The following is a 17,666-nucleotide window of genomic DNA, read 5'->3' as shown; positions in this document are numbered from 1 at the left end:
AGCTTTGACACAGATTCCCAATTCGGGCATTCAGAACATATAGCACGTTGCTGTAAGCAAGCACAATCTCATTCAAAGTGGCAAGTTACTATGTAGGAACAAGTTTGTATAGATATTTCAAAGATGCCCAGAACTGAGCTAAACTTGGTATGTGTCCAACTCCTAGAAATAACTTCATGCCCCATCTCTCTTACTTCCAGCTAGTAAGGATCACATAATTCCGAACAAAGTTTTGACACAGATTCCCAATTCGGGCATTCAGAACATATAGCACGTTGCTGTAAGCAAGCACATTCTCATTCAAAGTGGCAAGTTACTATGTAGGAACAAGTTTGTATAGATATTTCAAAGATGCCCAGAACTGAGCTAAACGTTGTATGTCTCCAAATCCTAGAAATAACTTCATGCCCCTCTCCCTTACTTCAGGCTAGTAAGGATCACATAATTTCTAACAAAGTTTTGACACAGATTCCCAATTCGGGCATTCAGAACATATAGAACGTTGCTGTAAGGAAGCACATTCTCATTCAAAGTTGCAAGTTACTGTGTAGGAACAAGTTTGTATAGGTATTTCAAAGATGCCCAGAACTGAGCTAAACGTTGTATGTCTCCAACTCCTAGAAATAACTTCATGCCCCATCTCCCTTACTTCCATCTAGTAAGGATCACATAATTTCTAACAAAGTTTTGACACAGATTCCCAATTCGGGCATTCAGAACATGTAGCACGTTGCTGTAAGCAAGCACATTCTCATTCTTAGTTGCAAGTTACTATGTAGGAACAAGTTTGTATAGGTATTTCAAAGATGCCCAGAACTGAGCTAAACTTGGTATGTCTCCAACTCCTAGAAATAACTTCATGCCCCATCTCCCTTACTTCCAGCTAGTAAGGATCACATAATTCCGAACAAAGTTTTGACACAGATTCCCAATTCGGGCATTCAGAACATATAGCACGTTGCTGTAAGCAAGCACATTCTCATTCAAAGTTGCAAGTTACTATTTAGGAACAAGTTTGTATAGGTATTTCAAAGATGCCCAGAACTGAGCTAAACTTGGAATGTCTCCAACTCCTAGAAATAACTTCATGCCCCATCTCCCTTACTTCCAACTAGTAAGGATCACATAATTCCTAACAAAGTTTTGACACAGCTTCCCAATTCTGACATTCAGAACATGTAGCACGTTGCTGTAAGCAAGCACATTCTCATTCAAAGTTGCAAGTTACTATGTAGGAACAAGTTTGTATAGCTATTTCAAAGATGTCCAGAACTGAGCTAAACGTTGTATGTCTCCAACTCCTAGAAATAACTTCATGCCCCATCTCCCTTACTTCCAGCTAGTAAGGATCACATAATTTCTAACAAAGTTTTGACACAGATTCCCAATTCGGGCATTCAGAACATGTAGCACGTTGCTGTAAGCAAGCACATTCTCATTCAAAGTTGCAAGTTACTATGTAGGAACAATTTGTATAGGTATTTCAAAGATGCCCAGAACTGAGATGAACTTGGTATGTCTCCAACTCCTACAAATAACTTCATGCCCCATCTCCCTTACTTTCAGCTAGTAAGGATCAAATAATTCCGAACAAAATTTTCACACAGATTCCCAATTCGGGCATTCAGAACATATAGCACGTTGCTGTAAGCAAGCACATTCTCATTCAAAGTGGCAAGTTACTATGTAGGAACAAGTTTGTATAGGTATTTCAAAGATGCCCAGAACTGAGCTAAACGTTGTATGTCTCCAACTCCTAGAAATAACTTCATGCCCCATCTCCCTTACTTCCAGCTAGTAAGGATCACATAATTCCTAACAAAGCTTTGACACAGATTCCCAATTCGGGCATTCAGAACATATAGCACGTTGCTGTAAGCAAGCACATTCTCATTCAAAGTGGCAAGTTACTATGTAGGAACAAGTTTGTATAGGTATTTCAAAGATGCCCAGAACTGAGCTAAACTTGGTATGTGTCCAACCTCTAGAAATAACTTCATGCCCCATCTCCCTTACTTCCAGCTAGTAAGGATCACATAATTCCTAACAAAGTTTTGACACAGATTCCAAATTCGGGCATTCAGAACATGTAGCACGTTGCTGTAAGCAAGCACATTCTCATTCAAAGTTGCAAGTTCCTATGTAGGAACAAGTTTGTATAGGTATTTCAAAGATGCCCAGAACTGAGCTAAACTTGGTATGTCTCCAACTCCTAGAAATAACTTCATGCCCCATCTCCCTTACTTTCAGCTAGTAAGGATCAAATAATTCCGAACAAAGTTTTCACACAGATTCCCAATTCGGGCATTCAGAACATATAGCACGTTGCTGTAAGCAAGCACATTCTCATTCAAAGTGGCAAGTTACTATGTAGGAACAAGTTTGTATAGGTATTTCAAAGATGCCCAGAACTGAGCAAAACGTTGTATGTCTCCAACTCCTAGAAATAACTTCATGCCCCATCTCCCTTACTTCCAGCTAGTAAGGATCACATAATTCCTAACAAAGCTTTGACACAGATTCCCAATTCGGGCATTCAGAACATATAGCACGTTGCTGTAAGCAAGCACATTCTCATTCAAAGTGGCAAGTTACTATGTAGGAACAAGTTTGTATAGGTATTTCAAAGATGCCCAGAACTGAGCTAAACTTGGTATGTCTCCAACTCCTAGAAATAACTTCATGCACCATCTCCCTTACTTCCAGCTAGTAAGGATCACATAATTCCGAACAAAGTTTTGACACAGATTCCCAATTCGGGCATTCAGAACATATAGCACGTTGCTGTAAGCAAGCACATTCTCATTCAAGGTTGCAAGTTACTATTTAGGAACTAGTTTGTATAGGTATTTCAAAGATGCCCAGAACTGAGCTAAACTTGGAATGTCTCCAACTCCTAGAAATAACTTCATGCCCCATCTCCCTTACTTCCAACTAGTAAGGATCACATAATTCCTAACAAAGTTTTGACACAGCTTCCCAATTCTGACATTCAGAACATGTAGCACGTTGCTGTAAGCAAGCACATTCTCATTCAAAGTTGCAAGTTACTATGTAGGAACAAGATTGTATAGCTATTTCAAAGATGCCCAGAACTGAGCTAAACGTTGTATGTCTCCAACTCCTAGAAATAACTTCATGCCCCATCTCCCTTACTTCCAGCTAGTAAGGATCACATAATTTCTAACAAAGTTTTGACACAGATTCCAAATTCGGGCATTCAGAACATGTAGCACGTTGCTGTAAGCAAGCACATTCTCATTCAAAGTTGCAAGTTACTATGTAGGAACAAGTTTGTATAGGTATTTCAAGGATGCCCAGAACTGAGATGAACTTGGTATGTCTCCAACTCCTACAAATAACTTCATGCCCCATCTCCCTTACTTTCAGCTAGTAAGGATCAAATAATTCCTAACAAAGATTTGACACAGATTCCCAATTCGGGCATTCAGAACATATAGCACGTTGCTGTAAGCAAGCACATTCTCATTCAAAGTTGCAAGTTACTATGTAGGAACAAGTTTGTATAGGTATTTCAAAGATGCCCAGAACTGAGCTAAACTTGGTATGTGTCCAACCTCTAGAAATAACTTCATGCCCCATCTCCCTTACTTCCAGCTAGTAAGGATCACATAATTCCTAACAAAGTTTTGACACATATTCCCATTACGGGCATTCAGAACATATAGCACGTTGTTGTAAGCAAGCACATTCTCATTCAAAGTTGCAACTTACTATGTAGGAACATGTTTGTATAGGTATTTTAAAGACGCCCAGAACTGAGCTAAACTTGGTATGTGTCCAACTCCTAGAAATAACTTCATGCCCCATCTCCCTTACTTCTAGCTAGTAAGGATCACATAATTCCGAAAAAGTTTTCACACAGATTCCCAATTCGGGCATTCAGAACATATAGCACGTTGCTGTAAGCAAGCACATTCTCATTCAAAGTGGCAAATTACTATGTAGGAACAAGTTTGTATAGATATTTCAAAGATGCCCAGAACTTAGCTAAAAGTTGTATGTCTCCAACTCCTAGAAATAACTTCAAGCCCCATCTCCCTTACTTCCAGCTAGTAAGGATCACATAATTCCTAACAAAGTTTTCACACAGATTCCCAATTCGGGCATTCATATCATATAGCACGTTGCTGTAAGCAAGCACATTCTCATTCAAAGTGGCAAGTTACTATGTAGGAACAAGTTTGCATAGGTATTTCAAAGATGCCCAGAACTGAGCTAAACGTTGTATGTCTCCAACTCCTAGAAAGAACTTCATGCCCCATCTCCCTTACTTCCAGCTAGTAAGGATCACATAATTCCTAACAAAGTTTTGACACTGATTCCCAATTCGGGCATTCAGAACATATAGCACGTTGCTGTAAGCAAGCACATTCTCATTCAAAGTTGCAAGTTACTATGTAGGAACAAGTTTGTATAGGTATTTCAAAGATGCCCAGAACTGAGGTAAACTTGGTATATGTCAAACTCCTAGAAATAACATCATGCCCCATCTCCCTTACTTCCAGCTAGTAAGGATCACATAATTTCTAACAAAGTTTTGACACAGATTCCCAATTCGGGCATTCAGAACATATAGCACGTTGCGGTAAGCAAGCACAGTCTCATTCAAAGTGGCAAGTTACTATGTAGGAACAAGTTTGTATAGGTATTTCAAAGATTCCCAGAACAGAGCTAAACTTGGTATGTGTCCAACTCCTAGAAATAACTTCATGCCCCATCTCCCTTACTTCCAGCTAGTAAGGATCACATAATTCCTAACAAATTTTTGACACAGATTCCCAATTCGGACATTCAGAACATGTAGCACGTTGCTGTAAGCAAGCACATTCTCATTCAAAGTGGCAAGTTACTATGTAGGAACAAGTTTGTATAGATATTTCAAAGATGCCCAGAACTGAGCTAAACGTTGTATGTCTCCAACTCCTAGAAATAACTTCATGCCCCATCTCCCTTACTTCCAGCTAGTAAGGATCACATAATTCCTAACAAAGTTATCACACAGATTCCCAATTCGGGCATTCAGAACATATAGCACGTTGCTGTAAGCAAGCAGATTCTCATTCAAAGTGGCAAGTTACTATGTAGGAACAAGTTTGTATAGGTATTTCAAAGATGCCCTGAAGTGAGCTAAACGTTGTATGTCTCCAACTCCTAGAAATAACTTCATGCCCCATCTCCCTTACTTCCAGCTAGTAAGGATCACATAATTCCTAACAAAGTTTTGACACAGATTCCCAATTCGGGCATTCAGAACATATAGCACGTTGCTGTAAGCAAGCACATTCTCATTCAAAGTGGCAAGTTACTATGTAGGAACAAGTTTGTATAGGTATTTCAAAGATGCCCAGAACTGAGATAAACTTGGTATATGTCCAACTCCTAGAAATAACTTCACGCCCCATCTCCCTTACTTCCAGTTAGTAAGGATCACATAATTCCTAACAAAGTTTTGACACAGATTCCCAATTCGGGCATTCAGAACATATAGCACGTTGCTGTAAGTAAGAACATTCTCATTCAAAGTGGCAAGTTACTATGTAGGAACAAGTTTGTATAGGTATTTCAAAGATGCCCAGAACTGAGCTAAACGTTGTATGTCTCCAACTCCTAGAAATAACTTCATGCCCCATCTCCCTTACTTCAGGCTAGTAAGGATCACATAATTTATAACAAAGTTTTGACACAGATTCCCAATTCGAGCATTCAGAACATATAGCACGTTGCTGTAAGGAAGCACATTCTCATTCAAAGTTGCAAGTTACTGTGTAGGAACAAGTTTGTATAGGTATTTCAAAGATGCCCAGAACTGAGCTAAACTTGGTATGTGTCCAACCTCTAGAAATAACTTCATGCCCCATCTCCCTTACTTCCAGCTAGTAAGGATCACATAATTCCTAACAAAGTTTTGACACAGATTCCAAATTCGGGCATTCAGAACATGTAGCACGTTGCTGTAAGCAAGCACATTCTCATTCAAAGTTGCAAGTTACTATGTAGGAACAAGTTTGTATAGGTATTTCAAAGATGCCCAGAACTGAGCTAAACTTCGTATGTCTCCAACTCCTAGAAATAACTTCATGCCCCATCTCCGTTACTTCCAGCTAGTAAGGATCACATAATTCCTAACAAAGTTTTGACACAGATTCCCAATTCGGGCATTCAGAACATATAGCACGTTGCTGTAAGCAAGCACATTCTCATTCAAAGTTGCAAGTTACTATGTAGGAACAAGTTTGTATAGGTATTTCAAAGATGCCCAGAACTGAGATAAACTTGGTATATGTCCAACTCCTAGAAATAACTTCATGCCCCATCTCCCTTACTTCCAGCTAGTAAGGATCACATAATTCCTAACAAAGTTTTGACACAGATTCCCAATTCGGGCATTCAGATCATATAGCATGTTGCTGTAAGCAAGCACAGTCTCATTCAAAGTGGCAAGTTACTATGTAGGAACAAGTTTGTATAGGTATTTCAAAGATTCCCAGAACTGAGCTAAACTTGGTATGTGTCCAACTCCTAGAAATAACTTCATGCCCCATCTCCCTTACTTCCAGCTAGTAAGGATCACATAATTCCTAACAAAATTTTGACACAGATTCCCAATTCGGACATTCAGAACATGTAGCACGTTGCTGTAAGCAAGCACATTCTCATTCAAAGTTGCAAGTTACTATGTAGGAAAAAGTTTGTATAGGTATTTCAAAGATGCCCAGAACTGAGCTAAACGTTGTATGTCTCCAACTCCTAGAAATAACTTCATGCCCCATCTCCCTCACTTCCATCTATTAAGGATCACATAATTTCTAACAAAGTTTTGACACAGATTCCCAATTCGGGCATTCAGAACATATAGCACGTTCCTGTAAGCAAGCACATTCTCATTCAAAGTTGCAAGTTACTATGTAGGAACAAGTTTGTATAGGTATTTTAAAGATGCCCAGAACAGAGCTAAACTTGGTATTTCTTCAACTCCTAGAAATAACTTCATGCCCCATCTCCCTTACTTCCAGCTAGTAAGGATCACATAATTCCTAACAAAGTTTTTACACAGATTCCCAATTCGGGCATTCAGAACATGTAGCACGTTGCTGTAAGCAAGCACATTCTCATTCAAAGTTGCAAGTTACTATGTAGGAACAAGTTTGTATAGGTATTTCAAAGATGCCCAGAACTGAGCTAAACTTGGTATGTCTCCAACTCCTAGAAATAACTTCATGCCCCATCTCCCTTACTTCCAGCTAGTAAGGATCACATAATTTCTAACAAAGTTTTGACACAGATTCCCAATTCGGACATTCAGAACATATAGCACGTTGCTGTCAGCAAGCACATTCTCATTCAAAGTGGCAAGTTACTATGTAGGAAGAAGTTTGTATAGGTATTTCAAAGATGCCCAGATGTGAGCTAAACTTGGTATGTGTAAAATCCTAGAAATAACTTCATGCCCCATCTCCCTTACATCCAGCTAGTAAGGATCACATAATTCCGAACAAAGTTTTCACACAGATTCCCAATTCGGGCATTCAGAACATATAGCACGTTGCTGTAAGCAAGCATATTCTCATTCAAAGTTGCAAGTTACTATGTAGGAACAAGTTTGTATAGGTATTTCAAAGATGCCCAGAACTGAGATAAACTTGGTATGTGTCCAACCTCTAGAAATAAATTCATGCCCCATCTCCCTTACTTCCACCTAGTAAGGATCACATAATTCCTAACAAAGTTTTGACACAGATTCCCATTTCGGGCATTCAGAACATATAGCACGTTGTTGAAAGCAAGCACATTCTCATTCAAAGTTGCAACTTACTATGTAGGAACAAGTTTGTATAGGTATTTTAAAGACGCCCAGAACTGAGCTAAACTTGGTATGTGTCCAACTCCTAGAAATAACTTCATGCTCCATCTCCCTTACTTCTAGCTAGTAAGGATCACATAATTCCTAACAAAGTTTTGACACAGATTCCCAATTCGGGCATTCAGAACATATAGCACGTTGCTGTAAGCAAGCACATTCTCATTATAGTGGCAAGTTACTATGTAGGAACAAGTTTGTATAGGTATTTCAAAGATGCCCAGAACTTAGCTAAACTTGGTATGTGTCCAACTCCTAGAAATAACTTCATGCCCCATCTCCCTTACTTCCAGCTAGTAAGAATCACATAATTCCGAACAAAGTTTTGACACAGATTCCCAATTCGGGCATTCAGAACATATAGCACGTTGCTGCAAGCAAGCACATTCTCATTCAAAGTTGCAAGTTACTATGTAGGAACAAGTTTGTATAGGTATTTCAAAGATGCCCAGAACTGAGCTAAACGTTGTATGTCTCCAACTCCTAGAAATAACTTCATGCCCCATCTCCCTTACTTCCAGCTAGTAAGGATCACATAATTCCTAACAAAGTTTTGACACTGATTCCCAATTCGGACATTCAGAACATGTAGCACGTTGCTGTAAGCAAGCACATTCTCATTCAAAGTTGCAAGTTACTATGTAGGAACAAGTTTGTATAGGTATTTCAAAGATGCCCAGAACTGAGCTAAACTTGGTATGTCTCCAACTCCTAGAAATAACTTCATGCCCCATCTCCCTTACTTCCAGCTAGTAAGGATCACATAATTCCTAACAAATTTTTGACACAGATTCCCAATTCGGACATTCAGAACATGTAGCACGTTGCTGTAAGCAAGCACATTCTCATTCAAAGTTGCAAGTTACTATGTAGAAACAAGTTTGTATAGGTATTTCAAAGATGCCCAGAACTGAGCTAAACTTGGTATATGTCCAACTCCTAGAAATAACTTCATGCCCCATCTCCCTTACATCCAGCTAGTAAGGATCACATAATTCCGAACAAAGTTTTCACACAGATTCCCTTTTCGGGCATTCAGAACATATAGCACGTTGCTGTAAGCAAGCACATTCTCATTCAAAGTGGCAAGTTACTATGTAGGAACAAGTTTGTATAGGTATTTCAAAGATGCCCAGAACTGAGCTAAACGTTGTATGTCTCCAACTCCTAGAAATAACTTCATGCCCCATCTCCCTTACTTCCAGCTAGTAAGGATCACATAATTCCTAACAAAGCTTTGACACAGATTCCCAATTCGGGCATTCAGAACATATAGCACGTTGCTGTAAGCAAGCACATTCTCATTCAAAGTGGCAAGTTACTATGTAGGAACAAGTTTGTATAGGTATTTCAAAGATGCCCAGAACTGAGCTAAACTTGGTATGTCTCCAACTCCTAGAAATAACTTCATGCCCCATCTCCCTTACTTCCAGCTAGTAAGGATCACATAATTCCTAACAAAGTTTTGACACAGATTCCCTATTCGGGCATTCAGAACATATAGCACGTTGCTGTAAGCAAGCACAGTCTCATTCAAAGTGGAAAGTTACTATGTAGGAACAAGTTTGTATAGGTATTTCAAAGATTCCCAGAGCTGAGCTAAACTTGGTATTTCTCCAACTCCTAGAAATAACTTCATGCCCCATCTCCCTTACTTCCAGCTAGTAAGGATCACATAATTCCTAACAAATTTTTGACACAGATTCCCAATTCGGACATTCAGAACATGTAGCACGTTGCTGTAAGCAAGCACATTCTCATTCAAAGTTGCAAGTTACTATGTAGGAACAAGTTTGTATAGGTATTTCAAAGATGCCCAGAACTGACCTAAACTTGGTATGTGTCCAACTCCTAGAAATAACTTCATGCCCCATCTCTCTTACTTCCAGCTAGTAAGGATCACATAATTCCGAACAAAGTTTTGACACAGATTCCCAATTCGGGCATTCAGAACATATAGCACGTTGCTGAAAGCAAGCACATTCTCATTCAAAGTGGCAAGTTACTATGTAGGAACAAGTTTGTATAGATATTTCAAAGATGCCCAGAACTGAGCTAAACGTTGTATGTCTCCAACTCCTAGAAATAACTTCATGCCCCATCTCCCTTACTTCCAGCTAGTAAGGATCACATAATTCCTAACAAAGTTATCACACAGATTCCCAATTCGGGCATTCAGAACATATAGCACGTTGCTGTAAGCAAGCAGATTCTCATTCAAAGTGGCAAGTTACTATGTAGGAACAAGTTTGTATAGGTATTTCAAAGATGCCCTGAAGTGAGCTAAACGTTGTATGTCTCCAACTCCTAGAAATAACTTCATGCCCCATCTCCCTTACTTCCAGCTAGTAAGGATCACATAATTCCTAACAAAGTTTTGACACAGATTCCCAATTCGGGCATTCAGAACATATAGCACGTTGCTGTAAGCAAGCACATTCTCATTCAAAGTGGCAAGTTACTATGTAGGAACAAGTTTGTATAGGTATTTCAAAGATGCCCAGAACTGAGCTAAACGTTGTATGTCTCCAACTCCTAGAAATAACTTCATGCCCCATCTCCCTTACTTCAGGCTAGTAAGGATCACATAATTTCTAACAAAGTTTTGACACAGATTCCCAATTCGGGCATTCAGAACATATAGCACGTTGCTGTAAGGAAGCACATTCTCATTCAAAGTTGCAAGTTACTGTGTAGGAACAAGTTTGTATAGGTATTTCAAAGATGCCCAGAACTGAGCTAAACGTTGTATGTCTCCAACTCCTAGAAATAACTTCATGCCCCATCTCCCTTACTTCAGGCTAGTAAGGATCACATAATTTCTAACAAAGTTTTGACACAGATTCCCAATTCGGGCATTCAGAACATATAGCACGTTGCTGTAAGCAAGCACATTCTCATTCTTAGTTGCAAGTTACTATGTAGGAACAAGTTTGTATAGGTATTTCAAAGATGCCCAGAACTGAGCTAAACTTGGTATGTGTCCAACCTCTAGAAATAACTTCATGCCCCATCTCCCTTACTTCCAGCTATTAAGGATCACATAATTCCTAACAAAGTTTTGACACAGATTCCAAATTCGGGCATTCAGAACATGTAGCACGTTGCTGTAAGCAAGCACATTCTCATTCAAAGTTGCAAGTTACTATGTAGGAACAAGTTTGTATAGGTATTTCAAAGATGCCCAGAACTGAGCTAAACTTCGTATGTCTCCAACTCCTAGAAATAACTTCATGCCCCATCTCCCTTACTTCCAGCTAGTAAGGATCACATAATTCCTAACAAAGTTTTGACACAGATTCCCAATTCGGGCATTCAGAACATATAGCACGTTGCTGTAAGCAAGCACATTCTCATTCAAAGTTGCAAGTTACTATGTAGGAACAAGTTTGTATAGGTATTTCAAAGATGCCCAGAACTGAGATAAACTTGGTATATGTCCAACTCCTAGAAATAACTTCATGCCCCATCTCCCTTACTTCCAGTTAGTAAGGATCACATAATTCCTAACAAAGTTTTGACACAGATTCCCAATTCTGGCATTCAGAACATATAGCATGTTGCTGTAAGCAAGCACAGTCTCATTCAAAGTGGCAAGTTACTATGTAGGAACAAGTTTGTATAGGTATTTCAAAGATTCCCAGAACTGAGCTAAACTTGGTATGTGTCCAACTCCTAGAAATAACTTCATGCCCCATCTCCCTTACTTCCAGCTAGTAAGGATCACATAATTCCTAACAAAATTTTGACACAGATTCCCAATTCGGACATTCAGAACATGTAGCACGTTGCTGTAAGCAAGCACATTCTCATTCAAAGTTGCAAGTTACTATGTAGTAACAAGTTTGTATAGGTATTTCAAAGATGCCCAGAACTGAGCTAAACGTTGTATGTCTCCAACTCCTAGAAATAACTTCATGCCCCATCTCCCTTACTTCCATCTATTAAGGATCACATAATTTCTAACAAATTTTTGACACAGATTCCCAATTCGGGCATTCAGAACATATAGCACGTTGCTGTAAGCAAGCACATTCTCATTCAAAGTTGCAAGTTACTATGTAGGAACAAGTTTGTATAGGTATTTTAAAGATGCCCAGAACAGAGCTAAACTTGGTATTTCTCCAACTCCTAGAAATAACTTCATGCCCCATCTCCCTTACTTCCAGCTAGTAAGGATCACATAATTCCTAACAAAGTTTTTACACAGATTCCCAATTCGGGCATTCAGAACATGTAGCACGTTGCTGTAAGCAAGCACATTCTCATTCAAAGTTGCAAGTTACTATGTAGGAACAAGTTTGTATAGGTATTTCAAAGATGCCCAGAACTGAGCTAAACTTGGTATGTCTCCAACTCCTAGAAATAACTTCATGCTCCATCTCCCTTACTTCCAGCTAGCAAGGATCACATAATTTCTAACAAAGTTTTGACACAGATTCCCAATTCGGACATTCAGAACATATAGCACGTTGCTGTCAGCAAGCACATTCTCATTCAAAGTGGCAAGTTACTATGTAGGAAGAAGTTTGTATAGGTATTTCAAAGATGCCCAGATGTGAGCTAAACTTGGTATGTGTAAAATCCTAGAAATAACTTCATGCCCCATCTCCCTTACATCCAGCTAGTAAGGATCACATAATTCCGAACAAAGTTTTCACACAGATTCCCAATTCGGGCATTCAGAACATATAGCACGTTGCTGTAAGCAAGCATATTCTCATTCAAAGTTGCAAGTTACTATGTAGGAACAAGTTTGTATAGGTATTTCAAAGATGCCCAGAACTGAGCTAAACTTGGTATGTGTCCAACCTCTAGAAATAAATTCATGCCCCATCTCCCTTACTTCCACCTAGTAAGGATCACATAATTCCTAACAAAGTTTTGACACAGATTCCCATTTCGGGCATTCAGAACATATAGCACGTTGTTGAAAGCAAGCACATTCTCATTCAAAGTTGCAACTTACTATGTAGGAACAAGTTTGTATAGGTATTTTAAAGACGCCCAGAACTGAGCTAAACTTGGTATGTGTCCAACTCCTAGAAATAACTTCATGCTCCATCTCCCTTACTTCTAGCTAGTAAGGATCACATAATTCCTAACAAAGTTTTGACACAGATTCCCAATTCGGGCATTCAGAACATATAGCATGTTGCTGTAAGCAAGCACATTCTCATTATAGTGGCAAGTTACTATGTAGGAACAAGTTTGTATAGGTATTTCAAAGATGCCCAGAACTTAGCTAAACTTGGTATGTGTCCAACTCCTAGAAATAACTTCATGCCCCATCTCCCTTACTTCCAGCTAGTAAGAATCACATAATTCCGAACAAAGTTTTGACACAGATTCCCAATTCGGGCATTCAGAACATATAGCACGTTGCTGCAAGCAAGCACATTCTCATTCAAAGTTGCAAGTTACTATGTAGGAACAAGTTTGTATAGGTATTACAAAGAAGCCCGGAACTGAGCTAAACGTTGTATGTGTCCAACTCCTAGAAATAACTTCATGCCCCATCTCCCTTACTTCCAGCTAGTAAGGATCACATAATTCCGAACAAAGTTTTGACACAGATTCCCAATTCGGGCATTCAGAACATATAGCACGTTGCTGTAAGCAAGCACATTCTCATTCAAAGTTGCAAGTTACTATGTAGGAACAAGTTTGTATAGGTATTTCAAAGATGCCCAGAACTGAGCTAAACGTTGTATGTCTCCAACTCCTAGAAATAACTTCATGCCCCATCTCCCTTACTTCAGGCTAGTAAGGATCACATAATTTCTAACAATGTTTTGACACAGATTCCCAATTCGGGCATTCAGAACATATAGCACGTTGCTGTAGGCAAGCACATTCTCATTCAAAGTAGCAAGTTACTTTGTAGGAACAAGTTTGTATAGGTATTTCAAAGATGCTCAGAACTGAGCTAAACTTGGTATGTCTCCAACTCCTAGAAATAACTTCATGCCCCATCTCCCTTACTTCCAACTAGTAAGGATCACATAATTCCTAACAAAGTTTTGACACAGATTCCCAATTCGGGAATTCAGAACATGTAGCACGTTGCTGTAAGCAAGCACATTCTCATTCAAAGTTGCAAGTTACTATGTAGGAACAAGTTTGTATAGGAATTTCAAAGATGCTCAGAACTGAGATAAACTTGGTATGTCTCCAACTCCTAGAAATAACTTCATGCTCCATCTCCCTTACTTTCAGCTAGTAAGGATCACATAATTCCTATCAAAGTTTTGACACAGATTCCCAATTCGGGCATTCAGAACATATAGCACGTTGCTGTAAGCAAGCACATTCTCATTCAAAGTGGCAAGTTACCATGTAGGAACAAGTTTGTATAGGTATATCAAAGATGCCCAGAACTGAGCTAAACTTGGTATGTGTCCAGCCTCTAGAAATAACTTCATGCCCCATCTCCCTTACTTCCAGCTAGTAAGGATCACATAATTCCTAACAAAGTTTTGACACAGATTCCCAATTCGGGCATTCAGAACATATAGCACGTTGCTGTAAGCAAGCACATTCTCATTCAAAGTTGTAAGTTACTATTTAGGAACAAGTTTGTATAGGTATTTCAAAGATGCCCAGAACTGAGCTAAACTTGGTATGTGTCCAACCTCTAGAAATAACTTCATGCTCCATCTCCCTTACTTCCAGCTAGTAAGGATCACATAATTCCTAACAAAGTTTTGACACAGATTCCCAATTCGGGCATTCAGAACATATAGCACGTTGCTGCAAGCAAGCACATTCTCATTCAAAGTTGCAAGTTACTATGTAGGAACAAGTTTGTAAGGGATTTTAAAGATGCGCAGAACTGAGCTAAACTTGGTATTTCTCCAACTCCTAGAAATAACTTCATGCCCCATCTCCCTTACTTCCAGCTAGTAAGGATCACATAATTCCTAACAAAGTTTTGACACAGATTCCCAATTCGGGCATTCAGAACATGTAGCACGTTGCTGTAAGCAAGCACATTCTCATTCAAAGTTGCAAGTTACTATGTAGGAATAAGTTTGTATAGGTATTTCAAAGATGCCCGGAACTGAGCTAAACGTTGTATGTGTCCAACTCCTACAAATAACTTCATGCCCCATCTCACTTACTTCCATCTAGTAAGGATCACATAATTCCTAAGAAAGTTTTGACACAGATTCCCAATTCGGGCATTCAGAACATATAGCACGTGGCTGCAAGCAAGCACATTCTCATTCAAAGTGGCAAGTTACTATGTAGGAACAAGTTTGTATAGGTATTTCAAAGATGCCCAGAACTGAGCTAAACTTGGTATGTCTCCAACTCCTAGAAATATCTTCATGCCCCATCTCCCTTACTTGCAGCTAATAAGTATCACATAATTCCGAACAAAGTTTTGACACAGATTCCCAATTCGGGCATTCAGAACATATAGCACGTTCCTGCAAGCAAGCACATTCTCATTCAAAGTTGCAAGTTACTATGTAGGAACAAGTTTGTATAGGTATTTCAAAGAAGCCCGGAACTGAGCTAAACGTTGTATGTGTCCAACTCCTAGAAATAACTTCATGCCCCATCTCCCTTACTTCCAGCTAGTAAGGATCACATAATTCCGAACAAAGTTTTGACACAGATTCCCAATTCGGGCATTCAGAACTTATAGCACGTTGCTGTAAGCAAGCACATTCTCATTAAAAGTTGCAAGTTACTATGTAGGAACAAGTTTGTATAGGTATTTCAAAGATGCCCAGAACTGAGCTAAACGTTGTATGTCTCCAACTCCTAGAAATAACTTCATGCCCCATCTCCCTTACTTCAGGCTAGTAAGGATCACATAATTTCTAACAATGTTTTGACACAGATTCCCAATTCGGGCATTCAGAACATATAGTACGTTGCTTTAGGCAAGCACATTCTCATTCAAAGTTGCAAGTTACTATGTAGGAACAAGTTTGTATAGGTATTTCAAAGATGCCCAGAACTGAGCTAAACTTGGTATGTGTCCAACTCCTAGAAATAACTTCATGCCCCATCTCCCTTACTTCCAGCTAGTAAGGATGACATAATTCCTAACAAAGTTTTGACACAGATTCCCAATTCGGGCATTCAGAACATATAGCACGTTGCTGTAAGCAAGCACATTCTCATTCAAAGTTGCAAGTTACTATGTAGGAACAAGTTTGTATAGTTATTTCAAAAATGCACAGAACTTAGATAAACTTGGTATGTATGTGTCCACCTCCTAGAAATAACTTCATGCCCCATCTCCCTTACTTCCAGCTAGTAAGGATCACATAATTCCGAACAAAGTTTTGACCCAGATTCCCAATTCGGGCATTCAGAACATATAGCACGTTGCTGTAAGTAAGCACATTCTCATTCAAAGTGGCAAGTTACTATGTAGGAACAAGTTTGTATAGGTATTTCCAAGATGCCCAGAACTGAGCTAAACGTTGTATGTCTCCAACTCCTAGAAATAACTTCATGCCCCATCTCCCTTACTTCAGGCTAGTAAGGATCACATAATTCCTAAGAAAGTTTTGACACAGATTCCCAATTCGGGCATTCAGAACATATAGCACGTTGCTGTAAGCAAGCACATTCTCATTCAAAGTTGCAAGTTACTATGTAGGAACAAGTTTGTATAGGTATTTCAAAGATGCCCAGAACTGAGCTAAACTTGGTATGTCTCCAACTCCTAGAAATAACTTCATGCCCCATCTCCCTTACTTCCAACTAGTAAGGATCACATAATTCCTAACAAAGTTTTGACACAGATTCCCAATTCGGGCATTCAGAACATATAGCACGTTGCTGTAAGCAAGCACATTCTCATTCAAAGTTGCAAGTTACTATGTAGGAACAAGTTTGTATAGGTATTTCAAAGATGCCCAGAACTGACCTAAAGGTTGTATGTCTCCAACTCCTAGAAATAACTTCATGCCCCATCTCCCTTACTTCCAGCTAGTAAGGATAACATAATTCCTAACAAATTTTTGACACAGATTCCCAATTCGGGCATTCAGAACATGTAGCACGTTGCTGTAAGCAAGCACATTCTCATTCAAAGTTGCAAGTTACTATGTAGGAACAAGTTTGTATAGGTATTTCAATGATGCCCAGAACTGAGCTAAACTTGGTATGTCTCCAACTCCTAGAAATAACTTCATGCCCCATCTCCCTTACTTCCAGCTAGTAAGGATCACATAATTTCTAACAAAGTTTTGACACAGATTCCCAATTCGGGCATTCAGAACATATAGCACGTTGCTGTCAGCAAGCACATTCTCATTCAAAGTGGCAAGTTACTATGTAGGAAGAAGTTTGTATAGGTATTTCAAAGATGCCCAGATGTGAGCTAAACTTGGTATGTGTAAAATCCTAGAAATAACTTCATGCCCCATCTCCCTTACATCCAGCTAGTAAGGATCACATAATTCCGAACAAAGTTTTGACACAGATTCCCAATTCGGGCATTCAGAACATATAGCACGTTGCTGTAAGCAAGCACATTCTCATTCAAAGTTGCAAGTTACTATGTAGGAACAAGTTTGTATTGGTATTTCAAAGATGCCCAGAACTGAGCTAAACTTGGTATGTCTCCAACTCCTAGAAATAACTTCATGCCCCATCTCCCTTACTTCTAGCTAGTAAGGATCACATAATTCCTAACAAAGTTTTGACACAGATTCCCAATTCGGGCATTCAGAACATATAGCACGTTGCTGTAAGCAAGCACATTCTCATTATAGTGGCAAGTTACTATGTAGGAACAAGTTTGTATAGGTAT

The sequence above is a fragment of the Diceros bicornis genome, chromosome 41 (assembly GCF_020826845.1).
Source record: "Diceros bicornis minor isolate mBicDic1 chromosome 41, mDicBic1.mat.cur, whole genome shotgun sequence".
Classification (NCBI taxonomy): Eukaryota; Metazoa; Chordata; class Mammalia; order Perissodactyla; family Rhinocerotidae; genus Diceros; species Diceros bicornis.
Note: the sequence above shows the minus strand (reverse complement) of the source record.